Source organism: Lonchura striata, chromosome 37, assembly GCF_050655825.1.
Source record: "Lonchura striata isolate lonStrDom1 chromosome 37, ASM5065582v1, whole genome shotgun sequence".
Classification (NCBI taxonomy): domain Eukaryota; kingdom Metazoa; phylum Chordata; class Aves; order Passeriformes; family Estrildidae; genus Lonchura; species Lonchura striata.
The window spans coordinates 8,862,915-8,877,536 of record NC_140739.1 but is presented as its reverse complement, the minus strand read 5'-3'; positions in this window follow the sequence as shown (position 1 = coordinate 8,877,536).

The window sequence follows — 14,622 nt, the reverse complement described above, 5'->3', positions numbered from 1 at the left end:
AAGTGCTCTCAAGCCCTCCTTCATAAGAGGGTGAAGGAGCCCTGGCCAAACTCTGGCCCTGGGGGCACAGGGATGCTGCTAGGGGGTCCCTGTCTCCCTGTTCCAACTGTGACGGCCCTGAGTCCCTGTCCCCGTGTCAGGCTCTGGGCTTGATCTCCTCGAACATCCTCAGCAGGGGGCTGCAGCGCCAGGGGCAGGGGGACCCAGAGGGACACGGGATGCCACCGGGCACGAGCAGCTTTGGACTTCTCTGGGAGGAACTGTGAGTGGGAGCTGGCTTGAAGTGACCTCCCCAGTAAGGTCACAGAGCCCCTGAGATGTCACACTGCCTCCTGGGATGTCACAGCCCACCCTGAGATCTCACAAATCCCCCTTGTGATGTCACAGAGCCAGTGCTGCTCTAGCACTCTGGGATGTCATACAGTTGCGCTGTGATGGCACAGAAGACTCTGGCATCACAAAGTCAGCCCGTGTCACAATCCTCTAGTGCAAGCGGGAATCATGACAGTTCATTTTCCCCATCTCAGAATTAGCAGAAGTAGATAGGCTTATCATGAGAAACCGAATGTGATGAACATGTTAGAAATGCAAGGCTCCAAGTTATTAATTTTTAATTTAATAAAAGTTATTAAGTGTACCAAATATAAACTTTGAGAAAAATGAAAAAAAGCCACTATAAAAAAAAGTCAATGTGGAGCCCGGGATTGCCACCGGGTGAGACACAGGTTTGACAGCTGCAGCAGAGGGTCCTCTATGCTTCACACCGACCGTCCTGTCTGACCCATTTTTATACAATTTTCCTTGCCTGAGCCAGAGTCCCCTTTCTTCCTTTTCAAAGTGCACGTATTCATGTGGAGTTCTTTTCTCTGTGGCAAGTTGAACAATACGTGTCCGGAGAGTGATGAACACCTGTGTTTGCAGTCCCGGAATTCGGATTTGAGATGTACCTCCCTGATGGCTCTGACTATCTCGGTCTCGGATATTTATCGTGTATTTATCGTCCGGGTGTTTCTCGGACAACCTTGATGCATGATCCCTCTCTGGGCTGGCCACTTTCGTTCGCTTGTAAATAAAGTCCTCCCTCTCTCGTCCAGGTGGCTTTGACATGGTGTTGCAATCGCTGTTGCTGGCTTGTGCGATTTAAAAACTTCCTATAAGAGTATAATTTAACAGCACATAACTATAAAAGAGACGACAATTTTATTTGCACCAATTATCCTATAGACATATAACAGTCCTAATGATTCCTTGAGGCCTTGCAGTGTCACAATGTTCTCCATGGTTCCACAGGCCCCACAGTGTCATGTGACTCCTCTGTTCCATGAGTCCTGCAATGTCACAATGGACCTTTGGACCAATGGACCATGGGGCTTTGCAGTGTCACAACGCTCTCCTTTGGCTCCACAGGGTCACAATGGAGCACTGATTACAGGCAGCCTCTCTGTGTTACCCTGGAGCTTTGTTTCCATGGGGTCTCGGAGTGTCCCAATGGAGCCTTGGTTGGATGGGGCCTCACAGTGTCACAATGATGCCTACATTCCACTGAGGCACACGGCGTCACTAGGGTCCCCTTGCTTCCATGAGGCCCAGCAATGTCACAGTGGTGTCCATGAATCCATGAGGACTCACAGTATCCCAATGGTCTCTTGATCTCACATGGTCCCACAGTGTCCCAATGGTCCCTTGGTCTCACAAGGCCCCACAGTGTCCCAATGGTCACTTCTTCTCACATGGCCCCACAGTGTAACAATGGTCCCTTGGTTCCATGGTTCCTGGTCTGGTGCATTCCCCTTTCCCCTTCTCAGGCCACCCTGCCAGCTGAGAAATGCTCACTGGGCCAGGGCCTTGGCCAGCAGCCCCTGGGCTCAGCTCCTCTGGAGCTCATCACAGACACTGTCTGCTCCAGGCTCAACCCTTCATCCCCTGGGGAGATGCCAAAGCCTCCACAGGGAACATTTCCCTTTGCTCAGGGGAATTTCTCACAGGTGCCTTGTAGTGACTCTTTGTGTCTGTGTGCACACAGGAGTGCCTGTGCTCAGGGAAATGTGGCAGAAATGCTGCTCTCTGAGGGCTTTGATTGCCTTGGATAGCTGAGCCAGTCAGGCCTGGAAGTAAGGTTAAGTCATGTCACCCTGATTCTTAAGATTTTCTAAAGCCTTCTGAGTTTCCATTCTGTTGGAGAACCTTCCCACACAATTTCTGTCAACAACATATTGTTTACAATCTTTTATGGGGCTGGACAAACTTGATGTACTAGTGCTTTGTCCAATGTCTTTGGACAGGTGGTCCATTCACTCTCCAATCCAATGTCACCTTTGGGAAAGTATAAAAGTTGGAGTCAGAGAATAAACTTTTCTCTTTACCTTGAAAATAGCAGGTGGCTCGCGTCGTGCTTTCACGTGTCTTATAGCGACAAAGTCACAAGCTGTAAGCAAAGTTAAATGCTGCTAAGAGTTGTTCTTTTGCTAATTTGTGAAGCTTAATAGAAGTTCTAAGCGAAGATGAATATTGTTAAGTGTTATTCCACAGCTCTGTTTAGCTTTTAGGCTGTATTCCTTTTATCCTTGCCCTCACTGTCCTTTCGTCACACACACACACACACACACACACACACACACACAAACACACAGAGACACACAGACACCGGGACAGTTCTTGACTCCTTTTCGGTTTGATTGCCTGGATTTTGTTTGGTTTTCTTGTTGCTTTGTTTCCTTGGTGTGCCTGAAGTGTCCAGTCAGGAGCAGAGTGACTCTTGCCAAGGAACTCTGTGGTGCTGTCACTTAATATTAAAGCTGTTTTATGCTACTCCCCTGCTGGGGATTTTTAAAGTGCTCTCAAGCCCTCCTTCATAAGAGGGTGAAGGAGCCCTGGCCAAGCTCTGGCCCTGGGGGCACAGGGATGCTGCTAGGGGGTCCCTGTCTCCCTGTTCCAACTGTGACGGCCCTGAGTCCCTGTCCCCGTGTCAGGCTCTGGGCTTGATCTCCTCGAACATCCTCAGCGGGAGGCTGCAGCGCCAGGGGCAGGGGGACCCAGAGGGACACGGGATGCCACCGGGCACGAGCAGCTTTGGACTTCTCTGGGAGGAACTGTGAGTGGGAGCTGGCTTGAAGTGACCTCCCCAGTAAGGTCACAGAGCCCCTGAGATGTCACACTGCCTCCTGGGATGTCACAGCCCACCCTGAGATCTCACAAATCCCCCTTGTGATGTCACAGAGCCAGTGCTGCTCTATCACTCTGGGATGTCATACAGTTGCGCTGTGATGGCACAGAAGACTCTGGCATCACAAAGTCAGCCCGTGTCACAATCCTCTAGTGCAAGCGGGAATCATGACAGTTCATTTTCCCCATCTCAGAATTAGCAGAAGTAGATAGGCTTATCATGAGAAACCGAATGTGATGAACATGTTAGAAATGCAAGGCTCCAAGTTATTAATTTTTAATTTAATAAAAGTTATTAAGTGTACCAAATATAAACTTTGAGAAAAATGAAAAAAAGCCACTATAAAAAAAAGTCAATGTGGAGCCCGGGATTGCCACCGGGTGAGACACAGGTTTGACAGCTGCAGCAGAGGGTCCTCTATGCTTCACACCGACCGTCCTGTCTGACCCATTTTTATACAATTTTCCTTGCCTGAGCCAGAGTCCCCTTTCTTCCTTTTCAAAGTGCACGTATTCATGTGGAGTTCTTTTCTCTGTGGCAAGTTGAACAATACGTGTCCGGAGAGTGATGAACACCTGTGTTTGCAGTCCCGGAATTCGGATTTGAGATGTACCTCTCTGATGGCTCTGACTATCTCGGTCTCGGATATTTATCGTGTATTTATCGTCCGGGTGTTTCTCGGACAACCTTGATGCATGATCCCTCTCTGGGCTGGCCACTTTCGTTCGCTTGTAAATAAAGTCCTCCCTCTCTCGTCCAGGTGGCTTTGACATGGTGTTGCAATCGCTGTTGCTGGCTTGTGCGATTTAAAAACTTCCTATAAGAGTATAATTTAACAGCACATAACTATAAAAGAGACGACAATTTTATTTGCACAAATTATCCTATAGACATATAACAGTCCTAACGATTCCTTGAGGCCTTGCAGTGTCACAATGTTCTCCATGGTTCCACAGGCCCCACAGTGTCATGTGACTCCTCTGTTCCATGAGTCCTGCAATGTCACAATGGACCTTTGGACCAATGGACCATGGGGCTTTGCAGTGTCACAACGCTCTCCTTTGGCTCCACAGGGTCACAATGGAGCACTGATTACAGGCAGCCTCTCTGTGTTACCCTGGAGCTTTGTTTCCATGGGGTCTCGGAGTGTCCCAATGGAGCCTTGGTTGGATGGGGCCTCACAGTGTCACAATGATGCCTACATTCCACTGAGGCACACGGCGTCACTAGGGTCCCCTTGCTTCCATGAGGCCCAGCAATGTCACAGTGGTGTCCATGAATCCATGAGGACTCACAGTATCCCAATGGTCTCTTGATCTCACATGGTCCCACAGTGTCCCAATGGTCCCTTGGTCTCACAAGGCCCCACAGTGTCCCAATGGTCACTTCTTCTCACATGGCCCCACAGTGTAACAATGGTCCCTTGGTTCCATGGTTCCTGGTCTGGTGCATTCCCCTTTCCCCTTCTCAGGCCACCCTGCCAGCTGAGAAATGCTCACTGGGCCTGGGCCTTGGCCAGCAGCCCCTGGGCTCAGCTCCTCTGGAGCTCATCACAGACACTGTCTGCTCCAGGCTCAACCCTTCATCCCCTGGGGAGATGCCAAAGCCTCCACAGGGAACATTTCCCTTTGCTCAGGGGAATTTCTCACAGGTGCCTTGTAGTGACTCTTTGTGTCTGTGTGCACACAGGAGTGCCTGTGCTCAGGGAAATGTGGCAGAAATGCTGCTCTCTGAGGGCTTTGATTGCCTTGGATAGCTGAGCCAGTCAGGCCTGGAAGTAAGGTTAAGTCATGTCACCCTGATTCTTAAGATTTTCTAAAGCCTTCTGAGTTTCCATTCTGTTGGAGAACCTTCCCACACAATTTCTGTCAACAACATATTGTTTACAATCTTTTATGGGGCTGGACAAACTTGATGTACTAGTGCTTTGTCCAATGTCTTTGGACAGGTGGTCCATTCACTCTCCAATCCAATGTCACCTTTGGGAAAGTATAAAAGTTGGAGTCAGAGAATAAACTTTTCTCTTTACCTTGAAAATAGCAGGTGGCTCGCGTCGTGCTTTCACGTGTCTTATAGCGACAAAGTCACAAGCTGTAAGCAAAGTTAAATGCTGCTAAGAGTTGTTCTTTTGCTAATTTGTGAAGCTTAATAGAAGTTATAAGCAAAGTTGAATATTGTTAAGTGTTATTCCACAGCTCTGTTTAGCTTTTAGGCTGTATTCCTTTTATCCTTGCCCTCACTGTCCTTTCGTCACACACACCCACACACACACACACACACCCACACACACACACACACACACAAACACACAGAGACACACAGACACCGGGACAGTTCTTGACTCCTTTTTGGTTTGATTGCCTGGATTTTGTTTGGTTTTGTTGTTGCTTTGTTTCCTTGGTGTGCCTGAAGTGTCCAGTCAGGAGCAGAGTGACTCTTGCCAAGGAACTCTGTGGTGCTGTCACTTAATATTAAAGCTGTTTTATGCTACTCCCCTGCTGGGGATTTTTAAAGTGCTCTCAAGCCCTCCTTCATAAGAGGGTGAAGGAGCCCTGGCCAAACTCTGGCCCTGGGGGCACAGGGATGCTGCTAGGGGGTCCCTGTCTCCCTGTTCCAACTGTGACGGCCCTGAGTCCCTGTCCCCGTGTCAGGCTCTGGGCTTGATCTCCTCGAACATCCTCAGCAGGGGGCTGCAGCGCCAGGGGCAGGGGGACCCAGAGGGACACGGGATGCCACCGGGCACGAGCAGCTTTGGACTTCTCTGGGAGGAACTGTGAGTGGGAGCTGGCTTGAAGTGACCTCCCCAGTAAGGTCACAGAGCCCCTGAGATGTCACACTGCCTCCTGGGATGTCACAGCCCACCCTGAGATCTCACAAATCCCCCTTGTGATGTCACAGAGCCAGTGCTGCTCTAGCACTCTGGGATGTCATACAGTTGCGCTGTGATGGCACAGAAGACTCTGGCATCACAAAGTCAGCCCGTGTCACAATCCTCTAGTGCAAGCGGGAATCATGACAGTTCATTTTCCCCATCTCAGAATTAGCAGAAGTAGATAGGCTTATCATGAGAAACCGAATGTGATGAACATGTTAGAAATGCAAGGCTCCAAGTTATTAATTTTTAATTTAATAAAAGTTATTAAGTGTACCAAATATAAACTTTGAGAAAAATGAAAAAAAGACACTATAAAAAAAAGTCAATGTGGAGCCCGGGATTGCCACCGGGTGAGACACAGGTTTGACAGCTGCAGCAGAGGGTCCTCTATGCTTCACACCGACCGTCCTGTCTGACCCATTTTTATACGATTTTCCTTGCCTGAGCCAGAGTCCCCTTTCTTCGTTTTCAAAGTGCACGTATTCATGTGGAGTTCTTTTCTCTGTGGCAAGTTGAACAATACGTGTCCGGAGAGTGATGAACACCTGTGTTTGCAGTCCCGGAATTCGGATTTGAGATGTACCTCTCTGATGGCTCTGACTATCTCGGTCTCGGATATTTATCGTGTATTTATCGTCCGGGTGTTTCTCGGACAACCTTGATGCATGATCCCTCTCTGGGCTGGCCACTTTCGTTCGCTTGTAAATAAAGTCCTCCCTCTCTCGTCCAGGTGGCTTTGACATGGTGTTGCAATCGCTGTTGCTGGCTTGTGCGATTTAAAAACTTCCTATAAGAGTATAATTTAACAGCACATAACTATAAAAGAGACGACAATTTTATTTGCACCAATTATCCTATAGACATATAACAGTCCTAATGATTCCTTGAGGCCTTGCAGTGTCACAATGTTCTCCATGGTTCCACAGGCCCCACAGTGTCATGTGACTCCTCTGTTCCATGAGTCCTGCAATGTCACAATGGACCTTTGGACCAATGGACCATGGGGCTTTGCAGTGTCACAACGCTCTCCTTTGGCTCCACAGGGTCACAATGGAGCACTGATTACAGGCAGCCTCTCTGTGTTACCCTGGAGCTTTGTTTCCGTGGGGTCTCGCAGTGTCCCAATGGAGCCTTGGTTGGATGGGGCCTCACAGTGTCACAATGATGCCTACATTCCACTGAGGCACACGGCGTCACTAGGGTCCCCTTGCTTCCATGAGGCCCAGCAATGTCACAGTGGTGTCCATGAATCCATGAGGACTCACAGTATCCCAATGGTCTCTTGATCTCACAAGGCCCCACAGTGTCCCAATGGTCACTTCTTCTCACATGGCCCCACAGTGTAACAATGGTCCCTTGGTTCCATGGTTCCTGGTCTGGTGCATTCCCCTTTCCCCTTCTCAGGCCACCCTGCCAGCTGAGAAATGCTCACTGGGCCTGGGCCTTGGCCAGCAGCCCCTGGGCTCAGCTCCTCTGGAGTTCATCAAAGACACTGTCTGCTCCAGGCTCAACCCTTCATCCCCTGGGGAGATGCCAAAGCCTCCACAGGGAACATTTCCCTTTGCTCAGGGTAATTTCTCACAGGTGCCTTGTAGTGACTCTTTGTGTCTGTGTGCACACAGGAGTGCCTGTGCTCAGGGAAATGTGGCAGAAATGCTGCTCTCTGAGGGCTTTGATTGCCTTGGATAGCTGAGCCAGTCAGGCCTGGAAGTAAGGTTAAGTCATGTCACCCTGATTCTTAAGATTTTCTAAAGCCTTCTGAGTTTCCATTCTGTTGGAGAACCTTCCCACACAATTTCTGTCAACAACATATTGTTTACAATCTTTTATGGGGTTGGACAAACTTGATGTACTAGTGCTTTGTCCAATGTCTTTGGACAGGTGGTCCATTCACTCTCCAATCCAATGTCACCTTTGGGAAAGTATAAAAGTTGGAGTCAGAGAATAAACTTTTCTCTTTACCTTGAAAATAGCAGGTGGCTCGCGTCGTGCTTTCACGTGTCTTATAGCGACAAAGTCACAAGCTGTAAGCAAAGTTAAATGCTGCTAAGAGTTGTTCTTTTGCTAATTTGTGAAGCTTAATAGAAGTTCTAAGCGAAGTTGAATATTGTTAAGTGTTATTCCACAGCTCTGTTTAGCTTTTAGGCTGTATTCCTTTTATCCTTGCTCTCACTGTCCTTTCGTCACACACACAAACACAGAGAGACACACAGACACCGGGACAGTTCTTGACTCCTTTTCGGTTTGATTGCCTGGATTTTGTTTGGTTTTCTTGTTGCTTTGTTTCCTTGGTGTGCCTGAAGTGTCCAGTCAGGAGCAGAGTGACTCTTGCCAAGGAACTCTGTGGTGCTGTCACTTAATATTAAAGCTGTTTTATGCTACTCCCCTGCTGGGGATTTTTAAAGTGCTCTCAAGCCCTCCTTCATAAGAGGGTGAAGGAGCCCTGGCCAAGCTCTGGCCCTGGGGGCACAGGGATGCTGCTAGGGGGTCCCTGTCTCCCTGTTCCAACTGTGACGGCCCTGAGCCCCTGTCCCCGTGTCAGGCTCTGGGCTTGATCTCCTCGAACATCCTCAGGGGGAGGCTGCAGCGCCAGGGGCAGGGGGACCCAGAGGGACACGGGATGCCACCGGGCACGAGCAGCTTTGGACTTCTCTGGGAGGAACTGTGAGTGGAAGCTGGCTTGAAGTGACCTCCCCAGTAAGGTCACAGAGCCCCTGAGATGTCACACTGCCTCCTGGGATGTCACAGCCCACCCTGAGATCTCACAAATCCCCCTTGTGATGTCACAGAGCCAGTGCTGCTCTAGCACTCTGGGATGTCATACAGTTGCGCTGTGATGGCACAGAAGACTCTGGCATCACAAAGTCAGCCCGTGTCACAATCCTCTAGTGCAAGGGGGAATCATGACAGTTCATTTTCCCCATCTCAGAATTAGCAGAAGTAGATAGGCTTATCATGAGAAACTGAATGTGATGAACATGTTAGAAATGCAAGGCTCCAAGTTATTAATTTTTAATTTAATAAAAGTTATTAAGTGTACCAAATATAAACTTTGAGAAAAATGAAAAAAAGCCACTATAAAAAAAAGTCAATGTGGAGCCCGGGATTGCCACCGGGTGAGACACAGGTTTGACAGCTGCAGCAGAGGGTCCTCTATGCTTCACACCGACCGTCCTGTCTGACCCATTTTTATACGATTTTCCTTGCCTGAGCCAGAGTCCCCTTTCTTCCTTTTCAAAGTGCATGTATTCATGTGGAGTTCTTTTCTCTGTGGCAAGTTGAACAATACGTGTCCGGAGAGTGATGAACACCTGTGTTTGCAGTCCCGGAATTCGGATTTGAGATGTACCTCCCTGATGGCTCTGACTATCTCGGTCTCGGATATTTATCGTGTATTTATCGTCCGGGTGTTTCTCGGACAACCTTGATGCATGATCCCTCTCTGGGCTGGCCACTTTCGTTCGCTTGTAAATAAAGTCCTCCCTCTCTCGTCCAGGTGGCTTTGACATGGTGTTGCAGTCGCAGTTGCTGGCTTGTGCGATTTAAAAACTTCCTATAAGAGTATAATTTAACAGCACATAACTATAAAAGAGACGACAATTTTATTTGCACCAATTATCCTATAGACATATAACAGTCCTAATGATTCCTTGAGGCCTTGCAGTGTCACAATGTTCTCCATGGTTCCACAGGCCCCACAGTGTCATGTGACTCCTCTGTTCCATGAGTCCTGCAATGTCACAATGGACCTTTGGACCAATGGACCATGGGGCTTTGCAGTGTCACAACGCTCTCCTTTGGCTCCACAGGGTCACAATGGAGCACTGATTACAGGCAGCCTCTCTGTGTTACCCTGGAGCTTTGTTTCCGTGGGGTCTCGCAGTGTCCCAATGGAGCCTTGGCTGGATGGGGCCTCACAGTGTCACAATGATGCCTACATTCCACTGAGGCACACGGCATCACTAGGGTCCCCTTGCTTCCATGAGGCCCAGCAATGTCACAGTGGTGTCCATGAATCCATGAGGACTCACAGTATCCCAATGGTCTCTTGATCTCACATGGTCCCACAGTGTCCCAATGGTCCCTTGGTCTCACAAGGCCCCACAGTGTCCCAATGGTCACTTCTTCTCACATGGCCCCACAGTGTAACAATGGTCCCTTGGTTCCATGGTTCCTGGTCTGGTGCATTCCCCTCTCCCCTTCTCAGGCCGCCCTGCCAGCTGAGAAATGCTCACTGGGCCTGGGCCTTGGCCAGCAGCCCCTGGGCTCAGCTCCTCTGGAGCTCATCACAGACACTGTCTGCTCCAGGCTCAACCCTTCATCCCCTGGGGAGATGCCAAAGCCTCCACAGGGAACATTTCCCTTTGCTCAGGGGAATTTCTCACAGGTGCCTTGTAGTGACTCTTTGTGTCTGTGTGCACACAGGAGTGCCTGTGCTCAGGGAAATGTGGCAGAAATGCTGCTCTCTGAGGGCTTTGATTGCCTTGGATAGCTGAGCCAGTCAGGCCTGGAAGTAAGGTTAAGTCATGTCACCCTGATTCTTAAGATTTTCTAAAGCCTTCTGAGTTTCCATTCTGTTGGAGAACCTTCCCACACAATTTCTGTCAACAACATATTGTTTACAATCTTTTATGGGGTTGGACAAACTTGATGTACTAGTGCTTTGTCCAATGTCTTTGGACAGGTGGTCCATTCACTCTCCAATCCAATGTCACCTTTGGGAAAGTATAAAAGTTGGAGTCAGAGAATAAACTTTTCTCTTTACCTTGAAAATAGCAGGTGGCTCGCGTCGTGCTTTCACGTGTCTTATAGCGACAAAGTCACAAGCTGTAAGCAAAGTTAAATGCTGCTAAGAGTTGTTCTTTTGCTAATTTGTGAAGCTTAATAGAAGTTCTAAGCGAAGTTGAATATTGTTAAGTGTTATTCCACAGCTCTGTTTAGCTTTTAGGCTGTATTCCTTTTATCCTTGCCCTCACTGTCCTTTCGTCACACACACACACACACACACACACACACACCCACAGACACACACACACACACAAACACACAGAGACACACAGACACCGGGACAGTTCTTGACTCCTTTTTGTTTTGATTGCCTGGATTTTGTTTGGTTTTGTTGTTGCTTTGTTTCCTTGGTGTGCCTGAAGTGTCCAGTCAGGAGCAGAGTGACTCTTGCCAAGGAACTCTGTGGTGCTGTCACTTAATATTAAAGCTGTTTTATGCTACTCCCCTGCTGGGGATTTTTAAAGTGCTCTCAAGCCCTCCTTCATAAGAGGGTGAAGGAGCCCTGGCCAAGCTCTGGCCCTGGGGGCACAGGGATGCTGCTAGGGGGTCCCTGTCTCCCTGTTCCAACTGTGACGGCCCTGAGTCCCTGTCCCCGTGTCAGGCTCTGGGCTTGATCTCCTCGAACATCCTCAGCGGGAGGCTGCAGCGCCAGGGGCAGGGGGACCCAGAGGGACACAGGATACCACCGGGCACGAGCAGCTTTGGACTTCTCTGGGAGGAACTGTGAGTGGAAGCTGGCTTGAAGTGACCTCCCCAGTAAGGTCACAGAGCCCCTGAGATGTCACACTGCCTCCTGGGATGTCACAGCCCACCCTGAGATCTCACAAATCCCCCTTGTGATGTCACAGAGCCAGTGCTGCTCTAGCACTCTGGGATGTCATACAGTTGCGCTGTGATGGCACAGAAGACTCTGGCATCACAAAGTCAGCCCGTGTCACAATCCTCTAGTGCAAGGGGGAATCATGACAGTTCATTTTCCCCATCTCAGAATTAGCAGAAGTAGATAGGCTTATCATGAGAAACTGAATGTGATGAACATGTTAGAAATGCAAGGCTCCAAGTTATTAATTTTTAATTTAATAAAAGTTATTAAGTGTACCAAATATAAACTTTGAGAAAAATGAAAAAAAGACACTATAAAAAAAAGTCAATGTGGAGCCCGGGATTGCCACCGGGTGAGACACAGGTTTGACAGCTGCAGCAGAGGGTCCTCTATGCTTCACACCGACCGTCCTGTCTGACCCATTTTTATACGATTTTCCTTGCCTGAGCCAGAGTCCCCTTTCTTCCTTTTCAAAGTGCACGTATTCATGTGGAGTTCTTTTCTCTGTGGCAAGTTGAACAATACCTGTCCGGAGAGTGATGAACACCTGTGTTTGCAGTCCCGGAATTCGGATTTGAGATGTACCTCCCTGATGGCTCTGACTATCTCGGTCTCGGATATTTATCGTGTATTTATCGTCCGGGTGTTTCTCGGACAACCTTGATGCATGATCCCTCTCTGGGCTGGCCACTTTCGTTCGCTTGTAAATAAAGTCCTCCCTCTCTCGTCCAGGTGGCTTTGACATGGTGTTGCAGTCGCAGTTGCTGGCTTGTGCGATTTAAAAACTTCCTATAAGAGTATAATTTAACAGCACATAACTATAAAAGAGACGACAATTTTATTTGCACCAATTATCCTATAGACATATAACAGTCCTAATGATTCCTTGAGGCCTTGCAGTGTCACAATGTTCTCCATGGTTCCACAGGCCCCACAGTGTCATGTGACTCCTCTGTTCCATGAGTCCTGCAATGTCACAATGGACCTTTGGACCAATGGACCATGGGGCTTTGCAGTGTCACAACGCTCTCCTTTGGCTCCACAGGGTCACAATGGAGCACTGATTACAGGCAGCCTCTCTGTGTTACCCTGGAGCTTTGTTTCCGTGGGGTCTCGCAGTGTCCCAATGGAGCCTTGGTTGGATGGGGCCTCACAGTGTCACAATGATGCCTACATTCCACTGAGGCACACGGCGTCACTAGGGTCCCCTTGCTTCCATGAGGCCCAGCAATGTCACAGTGGTGTCCATGAATCCATGAGGACTCACAGTATCCCAATGGTCTCTTGATCTCACATGGTCCCACAGTGTCCCAATGGTCCCTTGGTCTCACAAGGCCCCACAGTGTCCCAATGGTCACTTCTTCTCACATGGCCCCACAGTGTAACAATGGTCCCTTGGTTCCATGGTTCCTGGTCTGGTGCATTCCCCTTTCCCCTTCTCAGGCCACCCTGCCAGCTGAGAAATGCTCACTGGGCCAGGGCCTTGGCCAGCAGCCCCTGGGCTCAGCTCCTCTGGAGCTCATCACAGACACTGTCTGCTCCAGGCTCAACCCTTCATCCCCTGGGGAGATGCCAAAGCCTCCACAGGGAACATTTCCCTTTGCTCAGGGGAATTTCTCACAGGTGCCTTGTAGTGACTCTTTGTGTCTGTGTGCACACAGGAGTGCCTGTGCTCAGGGAAATGTGGCAGAAATGCTGCTCTCTGAGGGCTTTGATTGCCTTGGATAGCTGAGCCAGTCAGGCCTGGAAGTAAGGTTAAGTCATGTCACCCTGATTCTTAAGATTTTCTAAAGCCTTCTGAGTTTCCATTCTGTTGGAGAACCTTCCCACACAATTTCTGTCAACAACATATTGTTTACAATCTTTTATGGGGCTGGACAAACTTGATGTACTAGTGCTTTGTCCAATGTCTTTGGACAGGTGGTCCATTCACTCTCCAATCCAATGTCACCTTTGGGAAAGTATAAAAGTTGGAGTCAGAGAATAAACTTTTCTCTTTACCTTGAAAATAGCAGGTGGCTCGCGTCGTGCTTTCACGTGTCTTATAGCGACAAAGTCACAAGCTGTAAGCAAAGTTAAATGCTGCTAAGAGTTGTTCTTTGCTAATTTGTGAAGCTTAATAGAACTTATAAGCAAAGTTGAATATTGTTAAGTGTTATTCCACAGCTCTGTTTAGCTTTTAGGCTGTATTCCTTTTATCCTTGCCCTCACTGTCCTTTCGTCACACACACCCACACACACACACACACACCCACACACACACACACACACACAAACACACAGAGACACACAGACACCGGGACAGTTCTTGACTCCTTTTTGGTTTGATTGCCTGGATTTTGTTTGGTTTTGTTGTTGCTTTGTTTCCTTGGTGTGCCTGAAGTGTCCAGTCAGGAGCAGAGTGACTCTTGCCAAGGAACTCTGTGGTGCTGTCACTTAATATTAAAGCTGTTTTATGCTACTCCCCTGCTGGGGATTTTTAAAGTGCTCTCAAGCCCTCCTTCATAAGAGGGTGAAGGAGCCCTGGCCAAGCTCTGGCCCTGGGGGCACAGGGATGCTGCTAGGGGGTCCCTGTCTCCCTGTTCCAACTGTGACGGCCCTGAGTCCCTGTCCCCGTGTCAGGCTCTGGGCTTGATCTCCTCGAACATCCTCAGCAGGGGGCTGCAGCGCCAGGGGCAGGGGGACCCAGAGGGACACGGGATGCCACCGGGCACGAGCAGCTTTGGACTTCTCTGGGAGGAACTGTGAGTGGGAGCTGGCTTGAAGTGACCTCCCCAGTAAGGTCACAGAGCCCCTGAGATGTCACACTGCCTCCTGGGATGTCACAGCCCACCCTGAGATCTCACAAATCCCCCTTGTGATGTCACAGAGCCAGTGCTGCTCTATCACTCTGGGATGTCATACAGTTGCGCTGTGATGGCACAGAAGACTCTGGCATCACAAAGTCAGCCCGTGTCACAATCCTCTAGTGCA